General features: G+C 39.0%; 1 protein-coding gene across 1 annotated transcript in view; it reads left to right on the plus strand.

The window, feature by feature from the left end:
- Positions 1-6495: 6495 nt before the first annotated feature.
- Positions 6496-17236, plus strand: part of LOC109266006 (phosphatidylinositol 3,4,5-trisphosphate 3-phosphatase TPTE2-like) — a 106834-nt gene continuing 96093 nt past the window's right edge. Inside the window, exon 1 of the mRNA XM_019447669.2 lies at positions 6496-6559. The gene's annotated coding sequence lies outside the window, so the exon portion shown is untranslated. The remainder of the gene's footprint in view (positions 6560-17236) is intronic.

The following is a 17236-nucleotide window of genomic DNA, read 5'->3' on the forward strand; positions in this document are numbered from 1 at the left end:
TAACTCCTCCCTGGAGTGTCTTCAATATGGCTTCTAAGTTCTCTCACTGTAGTATATGTAGGTAATTTTCTATCTTTTTTTTTTTTTTTTTTAGATTCAGTTGAATAAAAGGGGAAGACATAAGAGGGGTACTTCTTACCCTGAGTGGATTTGTTTCCCTTTCTAGCAGCCAAACCCTTAGATGAAAGTCAGGAGAAGAGGGAAGGGCCTCAGAACCAGGAATTTAAATGGATAAGAGGGATGGCTGCCTCCAAACTGAAGTTGAATTTGAAATCAATTCTACTACAAAAGGCTGTTACACAATCCGTTTAGAGTGACAGTAAAGAACTTACAGATTGATGCATTATTTATAGGCCTAAGGTAGTCATTAACATCTCATATAAAGCCTCATTTCTTTCTTTCTTTTTTAAAATCTTTTTAATGTTTATTTTTGAGAGACAGATAGAGATGAGCAGGGGAGGGGCAGAGAGAGAGGGGGAGACACAGAATCCAAAGCAGGCTTCACGCTCTGAGCTGTCAGCACAGGGCCCATTGCTGGGCTTGAACTCACGGAATCATGAGATCATGATCTGAGCCAAAGTCAGACGCTCGACCAGCTGAGTCACCCAGGGGCACCCGAAGCCTCATTTCTACTAAAAAAAATGACCTGCCAGGTTCAGTGAGGTGGTAAATACATGAATTTTTAAAGACTGACCAGTTCATAAGTATAGAGCAATTATAGTTATTTAAATGAAGGAAAGTCAGTCTAGTATTACACATGGTGTCTGATTATGTAACCTCTTTAATCCTTTAGCATGACCCTGACTGAATCGAAATCAGATGGCTATGAGGAAGTCACCAGTGAAATGTGAGATATAAATGAATAAAGATAAATATATATTTATATGCACATATGTATGTATACATTTATATGCACACAGACACACAAAGACATGTTCAAAAACAAATACTATGAGAAAAAGGGATAAGGTTTCCAAATGCATTCTCAGGATCATCCATGACAATACGGTGTCTTTGTTTCTGAATCTTCTCACTGTAGCACCTGTAGGTAACTTCCTATCTTTTTGGATCTGTTTGGATCAAAGAGGAGCAGGTCCTAAGAGGAATCCTTCCTCCTCCTAGTGTCTAGCAGCCAAAACCTTTGAAAATTTCCAGGGTGCCTATGTATGAGTCTTACTAGGCTGGATAAAGAGGGAACAGAATCCTACTAAGACCAAAGAGGAGGTGCCAGTAGCCAGGGGACAGAGGAGCCCTCAGCAGAAAGAAAGGTGCTAATTGAACTTGGATCATTCACCCTCCAAGAGCTCTGCCACCATATGAGGCTGCTGTCCCAGATCCAAACCTACAGTCACATGGAGGGAACCCCTGCCTCAGGCCTGCAGTTACTTGACACTATCTGAGGGCAGAGAAGGCAAGAGTGGTAAAAGGAGATGAAGGAGGGACTTGAGAAGCAGAACATTTGGGAGGGAAGAAGGCTGTATACCTGCAAATTGAGGTTGAATTGAAATAATTTCCACCATGAAAGGCTGGTACACACTGAGCCAGCATCAGTAGAAAAGATCTGTACTTAACTCTTGAATCACTCATGTTTTTGCTAGGTCTAAAATACATATTACAAACATATAAAGCTTCATTTCTGGGAAAAATGAGATATTGGGTTTCAAATAACTAATTTGCAGGCAAATTTTCTAAGTATCAACTAGTTTATAAGTTCAAGAGTAATTGTAACCAATTTGAACTAAATCAGTAAGTCTAGAAGTCATGTGGTGTCTAACTATGTCTACTTTTAATCCTTTAGAACTGCCATGAGTGAATGGACAGCAGTATCCTCCAAAGGACTCTCCAGTGCAAAGTGAGCTATGATGAATACATACATAAATATGTGTCTGTACGCACACATATTGGGACTTGGGATGGGCTTTGGGATGTTCACTCCCTGTGGGGATACACAGTTCTCTTGATATTGTTTGTAAAGTCTTCTCATGGTAAGCTTCTATATGTAATATAGAATCAAGTGTTTTTGAATCAAGGTAGAAGAAAGATGAACGGGTCATAGAAGGAGTTCTCTCACCCCCAGTCTTCACCCTCGGTTATGAGCAGCCAAACTGATAGGAAATTTTCAGATTGCCTGTGTCTGAGTCTGTACTAGGGTAGGAAAGAGAATACTAGTAAATTATAAACAGCAAACATATGGAGGGACAGGATGCAGAGCGTGCCTCAGCAGAAAATAATTGAGTCTATAGACTTGGATCTGTGTATGTTTGCCACCATTTGCAGCTGGGGGTGCCCCAAGCCCAGACCTACCATCATATTGGATAGAGCCATTGACTCAGACCTGTAGTGATCTGATATTAGCTGAGGGGCAGGAAAGACATCCATGATTCCTAAAAAGCACAGATGGGTTGGAAAGACTTGCAAATGAGGAAATTAGATTGGTCAAGAGAGGTGTATTCCTACGCTGAGGTAAATAAATAAATCCCACCCAAAAAGAATGTTACACATTGAGTCAGATTCAGTAGTAAAGAACTGTACCTAAATCTTGAGTCATTAATTTTTTGACAGGTGCAAGGTATTCATTACAAAGACAAAAAGCCTCATTTCTAGGGGGAAACGACATACCAGGTTTCAAATAACTGATTTATATGTAAATTTTAAAAGAGTTAACTATCTTGTAATTTGGGGAGTAATTTTAACTAACTGACTTGAAATATTTAATGTAGTGTCTGACTCTGTCCCGTTTTTATCCCTTAGCATAAAAACGGTTCAGTTCATTCACTCAAACCCTTGAGTGAACTGACAACAGTAACTTCTGGTGAAATCATCAAGGAAATGTGAGATATAAATAGAGATGTAAACAGAACTATACATGTATAAAGACACATATGGAGATGGTGGGAGGGAGAGAGACTGAGATTTGGAGGTTCATTTTCAGGAGCATTCAAGACATTACAGTGTCTTTTTTTTTTCCTTCTGTGTCTTCCTTGTTTTTTTTAAAAATTTAAATCCTAGTTAACATATAGTATAATAATGATTTCAAGAGTAGAATTTAGTGATTCATCACTTACACATAACATCCGGTGCTCATTCCAACAAGTGCCCTCCTTAATGCTCATCATCCATTTAGCCCATCCCCCACCCAACACCCCACCAGCAACCCTCAGTTTGTTCTCTGCATTTAGGTCTTTAGTGGTTTGTGTCTCTCTCTCTGTTTTTATCTCATTTTTGCTTCCCTTCCCCTATGTTTATCCATTTTGTTTCTTAAATTCCACATGAGTGAAATCATATAATACGTGTCTTTCTCTGACTTATTTCAATGAGCATAATACACCCTAGTTCCATCCACGTTGTTGCAAATGGCAAGATTTCATTCTTTTTGGTCACTGAGTAATATTATATATATATATATATATATATATATATATATATATATATATATATATATATATATATATATACATACATATATACACACACACACACACCACATCTTCTTTATCCATTCATCAATCAGTGGACATTTGGGCTCTTTCCATGATTTAGCTATTGTTGATAGTGCTGCTATAAACATTAGGGTACATGTGCCCCTACGAATCAGCATGTTTGTATCCTTTGGATAAATACCTAGTAGTACAACTACTGGGTTGTAGGGTAGTTCTATTTTTATTTTCTTGAGGAACCTCCATACTATTTTCCAGAAGACACTGAGAGTCTTTGACACCATTTCCAAATTACTGTGGCATACGAAAGTGACTTTGTCTCCAGTTTAGACAGAGTTGGATAAAAGAGAAACAGGTCATGAGGGGATGCATCTTATTCCTCTCCTGTTTGTCAGCCTTAGCTAGTGGCCACCCAAACCCCTAGGAAATTGTCAAAATGCCCCATGTATGAGACTCTAACGGAAGCGGAACAAAGGGGCACCTGGGTGGCTCAGTCAGTTAAGCATCTGACTCTTGATTTCTGCTCAGATCATGATCTCATGGTTCCTGGGATTAAGCCCCGTGTTGGGCTCTGCACTGACAGCATGGAGTCTGCTTGGGATTCTCTGTCTTTCTCTCTTTCTCTCTTCTCCTCCCCTGTTCATGCTCTCTCGTGCTCTCTTTATCAAAATAAATAAATAAGCTTAAAAAAATAAAGTAGAACAAGAGAGGAGATAAACCCATTTTGGAGCAAGGAGAAGATTCAGGAGTCAAGAAAATGTACACAAATGGACATGTTTGGGGTGTTGGGTGGGGGATGGGCTAAATGGATGATGAGCATTAAGGAGGGCACTTGTTGGAATGAGCAATGTTGGAATGTGTAAGTGATGAATCACTAAATTCTACTCTTGAAATCATTATTATACTATATGTTAACTAGGATTTAAATTTAAAAAAAACAAGGAAGACACATGTACCCTAATGTTTATAGCAGCACTATCAACAATAGCTAAATCATGGAAAGAGCCCAAATGTCCATTTGTTGATTTGTTGATTTATTAAGTTTTTGTCCACAGGAGTAAGAGTCTTATTTTAAGCATATAAAGCCTCATTTGTAGGGAAACGTTGAATGCCAGGTATCAAAGGCTGATTAAATTATTTTTAAGTCCAGTTGAGTGCAAATTGTAGCCAAATTGTACCTAATTTTCATATAAAAATTAAATCTAGAGAGACACGTGAAGTCTTAAAATGTGCATTTTTAATCCTTTAGCAATGACCCAAGTCAGGGGAAAAAAGTAACTGGTGTTGACCCTTTGATGAAAGGTGAGATATAAATACATGGAGATAGAGGAAGGGAGATACTGAGATTTGTGAAGTTCATTCAGGAAAGTGCTCATGGCAATACAGAGTTTCTTTGACACTTTATCTCAAGTCTTTGCAAGCTTCAGAATGTAACTTTCTTTTCTGGGTCTATTTGGGGCAAGGAGACCAGGTCATAAAAGGAAATAGTCTGTTACTTTTTGTAGCAGCCAAAACACTTAGGAAACTATGAAATTGCCCAGGTATGAGATGACATATCCCCTGAGTGTATGGGGCCAAGAGAGGACAGAATTGAATTTGGAGTAAGGAGGAAATCAGCAGTGGACAGGGAGCAGAGGAACCCTCAGCAGAAAAAAATGGAGCTAGTAGACCCTGGATATGCCTCTTACCCTCCAGAGTGCTGCCACCATGTGAGGGTGGTACCCCAAACCCACTATCACACTGGAGGCAGCCCCTAACTCAGGTCAGGAGTTATTTGATCCTTTCTGAGGTGTAGGAAAGACCTCTATGATTCTTGAAGGGTTAATAGATGGTGTAGGGAGTTAAGACAGAAAATTACAAGGGCAAGCAAGATTAGTATCTACAGACTGAGGTTGAATTTGAAGCAAATTTAACCACAAAATGGTATTATATTTGGGGATTAAAATATGTATACATAAACTTGATTTTATTAATTTTTTCTACAGGACTAAGATTTTCATTACAAACATGTAAAGTTAGTTTCTAGGGAAATATTAAATACCTGGTTTCAATGAACTGATTAGGATGTTATATTCTTAGGTCAGCCAGATTATAAATCTAGAGTAATTGACACTAATTTGCATTTAAAAATAAGTCTAGAAAGACATAGAGTCTTAAAATGTGCATTTTAAATCCCTTAGCTGTGACTCAAGTGAGTTGAAAAGAGTAACCTGTGTTAAAGCGCCCAAGGAAAGGTGAGATATAAATATATACAGAGAGAGGAAGGGGGATACTAAAGTTTACGAAGTCAAATTAGTTATGAAGTCCTTGTTTCTAACAATTATGTACATCCTATCCAAGTTATCCATGATATGTGAAGAGTAGAAGGTGGTGGGAGGAACTCAGATTCCAAATAACTAATTGACATATTTTTAAGAGTTCAATTAGTTTATATATTCTATAGCAAATGTATCAATTTCAACCAAAAAAAGTAAGTCTATGAACTCACTTAGCTCTATGTACATTTTTAATCCTTCACACTGACTTGAATAAAGTGGCATCGGAAGTATTTGACTACTTTGATATATTTTACCTCTCAGCGATGGTGCATTAAAGACTACTGATGTCATTTATTTGGATCAGTGATATATATATACATATACATACATACATATATATATATATAGAGAGAGAGAGAGAGAGAGAGAGAGAGAGCGAGCGAGCGCGCACACCCAAGAAAGACAAAGAGGATGAAAGAGTCAGAAGACAGAAAGGAGACCAAGTGGGGGGTGGGGGAGGGAAGGGGAAGGAGAGGGGTAGAGGGTAGGGATGAGGGAGAGACAGGATGGGGGAGGGGAAGAGAAAACTAGAGAGATTTGGAAGTATCCATGAGAATACAGTTTTTTGGACAATAAGTCTAAAATTCTTCCTAAAAATTTAGACCATCTAGTGAGCTAAGTCATGTTTACTATATCCTTTAGATTCAAGGAATTCTTGTTCAAATACATTTTCACATCGCTCGTCCATGTAGCAAATTTCTAATGACATGTTTTTGCATTTGTTGGTGGTTAAAGTATAAGGGAACGACTCTCCAGGTTCCATGATGATGCTGATGAAGACATTGGCTTTCTCAATTCATATGAGTAAGTCAGTTTGAAATTTGGAGGAGGGGGGTCATCAGTGGATCTCTTATCTTTGCAAAGGTAGAGCTTGTGTTGAGGCAAAAGAGAAGAACCATGGAAAGGTATCAAAATGTTTGAGAGGGAGAGTACACAATGACTCAACTTCAATTTGCAGATAAGTACCATGCTTGAAAGAATTATTTTCACACATTCACAAATAAATGTTCATCTAGTTAAAAAATGTGAAAATATTCTGAATAGACGCTAATTTTATTATAAAGTTTCTTCTTAACAGAGGATTGCAGAATTCTACTTATTCCTTAGTTGTGTTCCTTTCTCATTTTTTTTTTTCTGGATATATTCTGGTTCCCAGTTTTGTTAATTTTGTCTATGAGCAAATGGGACCCAGAACACAAGTGAACACACTTTTCTGATTAAAGGCCTCTTCGTGCTCACTGGAATTTTGTTAATTTTGACTTGTTTCTGAGTAATCTCCCTGAAAGTAATTACTTCCTGTTGCACTTGACCTGAAGGCATTTTTACTATGTACCCATGGCAAGGTAACAATACGTTCTTAGAATCACATGTGTTGGAACTGCAGAAATATTCATGAGATTTTTCTTCTGCTTTCCTCTTGGCCACTTATTTGACCATTTAGCAGTTTGTGCCAATATGTTGGAGAGTGAGTAGTGCTGAAGAGGAAATTAACTGGTCACTGCTGGAATTTGTTTGCTATCTAGACAAAGATTACATGAAAAATAAGGGGGAAACTAATGAATCCAAATAGTACTCCAGACTACCCATGAATTCATTTCCATTTTCTATGACTTTTTATCATGGGCCATTACTGAAGAGTAAACTGTGCTATTTAATTAAATTTTAGGTCTGATATTAGCTATACATTTTCTGCAATAAGACTGCCCAGGACTGAGGCAAAGTTTTTTAAGTTTTTAATTCCACTGTAGTTAACATATGGTGTTATATTAGTTTCAGGTGTACAATACAATGATCCATCAATTCCATACATTTCTCTATGCTCAGTATGACAAATGCACCCCTAGTCCCCATCACCTATTTAATTCATCCTCCTACCCTCTGGTAACCCACCTCCCCTCAGTTAGAAGTCTGTTTGCAGCCACTGTGGAAAACAGTATGGAAGTTTCTCAAAAAGTTAAAAATAGAATTACCCTATGATCCAGCAATTATTCTACTGGGTATTTACCCAAAGAATACAAAAACACTAATTCACATGGATACATGCACCCTTGTGTTTATAGCAGTGTTATTTACAATAGCCAAATTATGGAAGTAACCAAAGTGCCTATTGATTGATGAATAGATAAGGAAGATGTGGAAGATACACACACACACACACACACACACACACCCCTACATAATATGAATATTATTCATATTATCATTATTATTCATATTATTCAGCCATAAAAAAGAATGAAATCTTCCCATTTGAATGACTTGGATGGAGCTAGAATATAATGCTAAGCAATGTAAGTCAGTTAGAGAAAGACAAATACCATACAATTTCACTCCTTTGTGGAACTTAAGAAACAAAACACGCAAAGGGGAAAAAAAGAGAGGGGCAAATTTTGAATAGACTGAGCAAGGCAAGCATTTCCTTCTTACCTCCTCCAAACAAAATAAAGTGGGGTTTTGTTTGTTTTGTTTTTTAAATTGCAAACACTTATTGCATAGATACTGGTATTTGCATTAATCCCTGTGAGATACACTGGTGTTTTCAGCCAGGGAGGTGGTATTAGATCTGGAGTAGGAGCTGAAATTAATGCTCGGCTTTGGCATCTAAGATTCACCTGGCACTTGGCAACTCACTAAATCTCTTTAAACTTTAGATCATCCATCTGTAAACTGGTACATTTCTATTTACAGTACCTATCTACTGGGTGTTACATAATTAAAAACTAATAATAAAAGTAAATAATAGGTGTAAAAGTGTTTTTAAAACTAAAGCACCATAAATAAGTTGTATGCTAAAAGCCAAAAATAACACAACAAAAGTTCTATTAGGAAAATCAGAAAATACAGACAAGCAATAAATCTACCCATAAATAGTAATTTTTAATTTTTGAAACCTGTTATTTTAGGTTCTTTATACATGTTTTGTTTATGGATAAGGTATGCTTACATTCGTTTTTTATTAAGTTTTTTAATTTCAATGTACTTAACATACAGTGTTATATTTCGGGTGTACAATATAGTGATTGAACAGTTCTATATATTACTCAGTGCTCATCATGATAAGTGTATTCTTAATCCCCTTCACCTAGGTCATTCATTTTCCCACCAACCTGTCCTCTGGTAATCCAGTTAAGAGTCTGTTTTTTGGTTTGTCTCTTTGTTCCCCTTTGTTTGTTTCTTAAATTCCACATAGGAGTGAAATCATATGGTATTTGTCTTTCTGTGACTTACTTCACTTAGCATTATACTCTCTAGCTCCATCCATGTCATTGCAAAAGGGAAGATTTCATTTCTTTTTATGGCTGAATAATATTCTGTTGTATGTATATACACATCTTCTTTATCCATTCATCTATCAGTGGACCCTTGGGCTGCTTCCATATCTTGGCTATTGTAAATAATGCTGCAGTAAACATAGGGGTGCACATATCTTTTCAAATTGGTGTTCCATATTCTTTGGGCTAATACCCCATAGTGCGATTACCGGATCACAGTGTAGTTCTTTTTTTTAATATTTTGAGGAAACTCCATACTGTTTTCCAGAGTGGTTGTACAGTTTGCATTCCCATCAATAGTGCACACGCATTCCTTTTTCTCCACATCCTCACCAACACTTGTTGTTTGTGTTATTGATTCCAGCCATTCTGACAGTGGGGAGGTATTATCTCATTGATTTTCATCTCCCTGATGCCTTGGGATGTTGAGCATGTTTTCAAGTGTCTGTTGGCCATCTGTATGTTGTCTTTTGAGAAATGTCTGTTCATATCTCCTGCCCATTTTAAATTGGATTACTTGTTTTTTTTAGTGTTGAGTTGTAGAAGTTCTTTGCATATTTTGGATACTAACCCTTTATCAGCTATGTCACTTGCAAACATCTTCTCCCATTCCATAGGTTGCCTTTTAGTTTTGTTGATTGTTTCCTTTGCTATGCAGAGCTTTTTATTTTCATGTAGTCCCAATAGTTTATTTTTTCCATGCTTATATGTGTTTAAAAATACATTTGTTCCTTAGTGATGTATTATGAATATATTTCCAGGTTAATAAAATACACATATACATTTGATTATATATTTTTAACATTTCAAAATTTTTACTGAGGTTCTGCCAATAGCTGAGTTGATTTACCTTAACATTTTTAACAGCTGTGTAATAAATTTGTCATGGCATAGATGTGCCATAATTTACTTAAATAGATATTGCTGGACATCGTTTACAACTTTTACTGTTGCAAAAAGTGACAAATATTTGAGACCAAATCTCTGTGTGTTATCATTTCCTTATGGTAAGTTCTTAGAAGTGGAATTCTGTGTCAAAAGAAATGCTTATGAGGCTATTGATATTGATAAGCTCTCCTACACCAAAATACAGAGGTATGCATTTCCTCCCTACCCACACTAGTCATCTTTGATCTTATCAATATTAGTAAATATGTTTGTTCTAATGTACATCTCTTTGACATACTTTTTTCATAGAGTTGAATTTCTTTATTGGCAAAATACCTTTGCCCATTTAAAATTGTGTTTTTTATCTCTGTTGTTGGATTGAAAACTTAAATATATCGATCTTTATTATATCCTATATAGGGCAAATAATTTTTCCCAGTTTCTCTAGCTTTTCACTATACAGAAACTTATAATTTTCATGCAATAGAATATATCTATACTTTATGATTCATGCCTTTAGGGTCATACTTAGAAAGTATCTACTCAAGATTTTCATATATACACCAAAATTTCTACTATATTTTGAAATTATTTTCTACATTTAAATGAAACATCTTCCCAGAATTTATTTTGCATTAAGGTATAAAGTGTAGGAATCTATTTTTCTCCCACGTGACTACTAGTTTTCCCACGTCAAAATTGCATCACCCTCCATTTTCTTTGCCCCATTTTAATTATCTTTACTGTGCTTATCACCCTATAACTTACGATGATACTTGCTTATTTACTGTATTTATGGTCTATCTTCACAACAAGAATGCAAGCACAATAAAGGAATAAAATTTTTTCTATTTTAATTGCTATCTGTATAGTGTCTAAAGCAGTTCCATGGCACATAGTAGGCATTCAATGAGTTTGGTTGAATCAATTAACCCTTTATTGAAAAAATTTATCTTTTTCAATGATTTTTAAATCCCTTTCTATTATATTATGAATCTTTGCATACTTGTTGCTTCCAGAATCTATTTTATTCCATGATTTTACTAGCTTGTTGAAAACATTAGTTTTCACACATTAAAGTATAATTTACAGCACACTAAGACATTTTTTTAACTTAAGATACAACTTATATGTGATGAATTTCATGCATTTTGTGGCAATTCTGTGAGTTTTGACTAATACATTCATGTAACCACCACCATAATCATGATAAGAATGATTCTAACATGCCCTTAAAATTTCTCAAGTCCCTTTGTGTTCAGCTCCTCCTACAACCCAGCCTGTGGCAATCACTGCTCTGTTTTCTGTCCTTATAGTGTTACCTTTTCCAGAATGTTATTTAATGGATTTGAGCAGAATTGTAGCCTCTTACATGTAGCATAATGTATTGGAGATTTAACCATATTAATACATGTGTCAGTAGTCTGTTTCTTTTTGTTCCTGACTTGTATTCCACTCTTTGAATATAACCATATTTTCTTATCCATTCCGTCATTAATGGTCATTTGTATTATTTCCAGTTTGGGCCTGTTACGAATAATGTGGTAGGAACATTTGTGAGCAAAGCTTTGTGTAGACATAAGTTTCATTTATCTTTGGTTAATACTGAGGAATAGAATTGCTGAATCTTGGGGCACCTGGGTGGATCAGTCAGTTAAGTATCCACAGCCACCAGTGGCCCTTCCCTTCCTTGCATGGCCAGTGTTTTTGAGGAGATCGAGGCCTGCCACCAGGGCACCCTTCATTATAAGGGAGGTGCCCCAGAGCCCCTGACTTTGAACACTGAACAGCATTTTTTCTGCATATTCTGCTTGATAGGAATATGGAGGGAGGATGGGATCTCTATATTCTCAAGACAGTGATTAACAGGCAGTTGGGTTATGCTTGCATGAACTAGCTATCCAGCATGTACCATATACTCCATCCCCGCACACCCTGAATGGCCTGTACATTCTTTACGCGCTTCTCTTCCATGGTGTTCCTGGGGCCAGGTATGCTGAGGTGCACTGCAATCAAATCCCACAGCAACAGTATAAGCCACAACATCCAAATAATAGAACACAAATAGCTAAGAAACTACAAAAAACATTTTTCCAGGAAGAAGGCAAGTGCTTTATTTAAACAAGCACTAACAAGACCAGTGTCCAGGGAATCAATGGCTTTAATATCTGTGTTTAAACTAGCCATGGCTTGAGAAATGTGGAATAGTCAGGTATATACGTGCTGCAATCTGCCTTGATGATGACATATGTCAGAAACCATCCTACTTTGCAGAACTACTTTTCTCATTTGGAAACCCTCCCCGGTAAGGAGGATGATTACCTTATGCGTGGAATTAAAGGTGGCAACCATGCATTTGGCTAAGGTCTGTACCCACCATTTTATGTCAGTTGTGGCCACAGAGGGAAGAGAGTGGACAGGGGATGGAACCATCAAGATGATCTGTTGGTTCTATATCGGGCCCTGACCACCTCCCAGTTGGTAGGCTTCTCCTGTAACTGGGTGAGTATACAGCCTGGCAGGTAGGGCCACCCCTAGGTGCAGCACCTAGTGTAGTTATAGGTTAAGTAGGGACAGCCATGAGTACCACATGCCCAGAGCCATCCCCACAGAGAGAGGAAGGCACCCACAGGAACGGATGCATGTTGTTTCCACAGCCAAGTATCAGCAGTGATGAGTACAGTGTTAATTGCATTGTTGTGTGCATGTCCATCCTACATTATGACCTATAGCATTTGTGGTCCTGTTGCGCCTCACTATGCACCATGGGGCCACTCCCATAATTTGCACCTGGGTTGCAGTTAATCATCCCAAGCCATCCCAATGGCATATTCCATTGGCAGAGTCTTATTTGTTCCCATATCAATTGGAAAATTTTGTCCTTTGTGTCTTCCTGGGTGGGAAGCCTGAACACTTAGCGAATATGGGTCAGTCCGGGTAGGGGCCCTAAAGGTGTTACACCAAGGGTAGAAGCCTTCCCAAATGCTGAGGTTGGCGGCTTGGATTCCCCAGAGGAGGCCCACGGTCGCTGATAGGGGGAGTTCACTATACACCCAACAGTTGGTCTTATTCTGTAGAAAAGCTGTAGTCAGGGCCCTCTCAGTAAACAGGTTTCTTATGCAGAATCTAAGGGCAAAAAGTAAGCTGTTGAGTAGGCACCAGAAAAGGAAAGTCTCAGTTGTCTAATAGAATGCAGGAAGTGGTGGTGTTCTGAGATAACCCCACCCTTGGCTGCAGTTTAGCTCCAGGTTTGCAGTACCAAATTGTTTGTTCCCCTTCTGCTACAAGGTGGGTCAAATCTGAAAAGGTTATGGGGGTAAAACAATGCTCCATAAGGCAATTATGATAGTGTCCCTTTTTTATGAGAGGCCTAGGGATGTTTTCATTGTTTTCAGTGGAGTGGGGTGAAGAAATGGGGTGGTGGTTAGGACCTGTTCTATCCCTATCCCTATGGGGCCAAAAACCCAAAACACTGTGGACTTGTTTGCCATATCCAGGGACAGGCAATTACGTGTTCCCCTGTAAATAGATCTTGTGGCAAGGGCAGTAAAAGGTTCCCTTGTGTTCCTACCTGCAGCAAAGAACATCTTTCCTGCATGCTGTCTACTTATATTCTAAGGGTGACATCAGGCCCTTGCGTGAGTATAGGCACTGGGTCGACTGGAATGTACATGTTTGTTTAATGTCCATATAGCTGTTGACAGGTGATGTGTCCAAAAGGCCAGTGAATGGGTTTCTAGTTAGTTGTTGCAACAGGCCACTCCTGCATTCTATCAAGCCAGCTGGGGTGGGATTGTATGGTAGATGGAAATGCCAATGGACGTCTTGAGCTTTTGCCCGCACTTGCACTTCATGTCCTCTGAAGTGGGAGCCTTGATTGCTGTCAGGGTCAGTGGGCACCCTGTATGCAGCACACGGCTGTTCCAGGCCACAGATGGTGGCCCTCTGTGTGGTACATTTACTGGGGTTGGCTTGCAGGTGTCCTGAATAAGTGTCACACATGTCAAAATATAACAGCAGCCATCAGAGAGAGGCAGGGGACCAATATAGTCAATCTTCCATCTCTGAATGGGGTGCCCCCCTCCCCACTATCTGTCTGGTGTCTCTCAGTAAAGGTCATAGTCAATCCTGGGCACAGGTTGGGCCTTCTTGGCAGATGGTTGCAATGTCTTTGTCATGCAGCGGCAAGCCCCAGCTCTTAGCAATGGCCCACAACGTCTGTTGTCCTCGATTTCTCATGTTGTGTAGCCAGGTGTCAGTGTCTTCCATTGGAATGTCCTCTAGGAGGTGGATGCAGCCCAATTCATCAGCCTGTCGGTTACCAGGTGGGGTGTGTGCATCTACATGGTAAACAGTAACGTTTACCTCATGTGCATTGGAGTTCTACATGTTGTTTCCCAAAGTGGTCACCCTGCCACCATCTAGTCCTGTGCCTCCCATTGGAGAAGCCAATGGCTGGTCCCTTGTAGATTTCCCAGCTATCTATTCATAGAACAGTGGAATCAGGCTCATGGCACAATGCCATCTATGCTGTTTGCAATTCAGCCCACTGCCGTGGGCTACTGTGTCCAGTGCCAGAATCTTTCCAGATACTTTCAGTTGAGGGTTGGATGGCAATAGCTGTCAAGGTGCAGGGATCACCTCTTGTTGACTCTTCAGTGTACAGGCATGCTCAGGGATCGGTCCACCTCCCTTCTGCATAAAGAGTGGCAGCTGCGGTGGCTTTGCTGCCTCAGCTAGCTAATGGCTGTCCTTCAGAGGTGACATGAGTCACAAGGCCAAGAATGGAGTACAGATCTACAATAAGAGGGATGTTTATGAAGGTACTATGTTGTTGCAAGAAGACATGCCTTTTGGCTGCAGTCTGGATTTTTGGGCAATGCCTGACTTGGACTCTTGAAATGTATCCTTTAGCCATCCTGCTCTAGGGTACTGAATGCGAATGGTCACTGGGATTCTTTTAGTCATGTCTTCTGCTTGCTGTAAGGCCTGGTAAGTAGCACACAGGTGTTCTAAAATGCAATACCACATTGCAGCTTCTTTCTGTAACTGTGACCGGAAACCTAACAGTATGCATTTGTGCCCTTGCCATCGCTACAAGTTCCATCTAAACCCCTTCTGGGTGACCGGCTGCATCCATTCAAATGGTTGTCCCTATACACAAACACCTAAGGCTTGGACCTGTTTAACAGCCACCTTGGCTTGAATGCTTCTCTTTCCTTTGAGGACCAGTCCCACTGGGATTCCGTTTTTACCAATCTGTGAAGGGGCTGAAGCACTTGAGCCAAGTGAGGGATAAATGGACACGAATACCCTAAGAAACCTAGGGAAGTTTGCAACTGCTTTGAGGTGGTGGGACATGGATATTTTACCAGTAACTGCTGCAGGAACAAGTTTTTTTTTTTTAATTCCAGTATAATTAACATACAGTGTCATGTTAGTTTCAGGTGTACAATATAGTGATTCAACAATTCTATACATTCCTCAGCTCTCGTTATGATAAATGTACTTTTTGATCCCCTTCACCTATTTGACCCATCCTCCACCTACCTCTCATCTATAACCATCAGTTTGTTCTCTATATTTAAGTGTCTGATTTTTTTGTCTCTTTATTTCTTTGAAAAAATTTTTTTAGGTTTATTTATTTATTTTGAGAGAGAGAGAGCAAGGGAGGGGCAGAGGAAGAGGGAAAGAGAGAAAGAATCCCAAGCGGGCTCTGCACTGCCAGTGCAGAGCCCAGTACAGGGCTTGAGCCCACAAACTGTGAGATCATGACCTGAGCCAAAACCAAAAGTCAGACGCTTAACCGATTGAGCCACTCAGGGACCCCTTGTCTCTGTTTGTTTGTTTTGCTTCTTAAATTTTTTTTTTAACGTTTATTTATTTTTGGGACAGAGAGAGACAGAGCATGAACGGGGGAGGGGCAGAGAGAGAGGGAGACACAGAATCGGAAGCAGGCTCCAGGCTCTGAGCCATCAGCCCAGAGCCCGACGCGGGGCTCGAACTCACGGACCGCAAGATCGTGACCTGAGCTGAAGTCCGTCGCTTAACCGACTGAGCCACCCAGGCGCCCCTGTTTTGCCTCTTAAATTCCACATTTGGTATTTGTCTTTCTCTGGCTTATTTTACTTAGCATTATACTCTCTAGATCTGTCCAGGTTGTTGCAAATGGTGAAATTTCATTTTTTATGGCTGAATGATATTCTATTTTGTATATATTCCACCTCTTCTTTAGGCATTCATCTATCAATGGACACTTGGCTTGCTTTCACAATTTGGCTATTGTGAATAATGTTGCAGTAAACATTCAAATTCATATTTTTTGGGTAAATACTCAGTTGTAGAATTAATGGATCATATGGTAATTCTATTTTTAGCTTTTTGAGGAACATCCATCTGTTTTCCACAGTGGCTGCACCGGATGGTATTGCCACCTACAGTGCTTGAGGGTTCCTTTTTCTCCACAGCCTCACCAACACCTGTTTCGTGTGTGCTTGATTTTAGCAATTCTGACAGGTGTGAGGAGATAGGTCATTGTGGTTTTGATTTGCATTTCCCTAATAATAAGTGATGTTGAGCATCTTTTCATGTATCTGTTGGCTATCTGTATGTCTTGTTGGAGAAATGTCTTCTGCCCATTTTTTAATTGGACTATTTGGGGTTTTTTGGTGTTGAGTTGTATAAGTTCTTTATATATTTTGGATACTAACCCTGTTTTTCAGGTATGTAATTTGCAAATATCCTTTCACATTCAGACAGTTGTCTTTTCATTTGGTTGATTGTTTCCTTGACTCTACAAGAGCTCTTAATTTTGGTGTTGTCCAAGTTGTTTAATTTTGCTTTGGTTTTCCTCACGTTAGGTGACATATATAGAAAAATGTTGCTATGGCTGATCTCAAAGAAATTGCTGCCTATGTTTTCTTCATTGAACTTTATAATTTGAGGTCTCATATTTAGGCCCTTAATCTGTTGTGAGTTTGTTCATGTGTGTGGTGTAAGAAAGTGGTCCACTTTCACTCCTTTATATGTAGCTGTCCAGTTTTCCTGACGCCATTTGTTAAAGAGACAATCTTTTCCCCATTGTATATGCTTGCCTCCTTGGTTGTAGATTAATTTGCCATAAAAGCATGGGTTTATTTCTGGGCTCTCTGTTCTGTTCCATTTGCCTGTCTGTTTTTGTCCCAATACTATACTGCTGTGATTGCTACAACTCTGTAGTGTATCTTGATATCTGGGATTAGGACACTTCCAACTTTGTTGTTGTTTGTCAAGACTGATTAGGCTATTTGATGTCTCTTGCGGTCCCAAACAAATTTTTAGG

This window comes from Panthera pardus, unplaced genomic scaffold (genome assembly GCF_024362965.1).
Source record: "Panthera pardus isolate Hobbes unplaced genomic scaffold, ASM2436296v1 HiC_scaffold_1, whole genome shotgun sequence".
Classification (NCBI taxonomy): domain Eukaryota; kingdom Metazoa; phylum Chordata; class Mammalia; order Carnivora; family Felidae; genus Panthera; species Panthera pardus.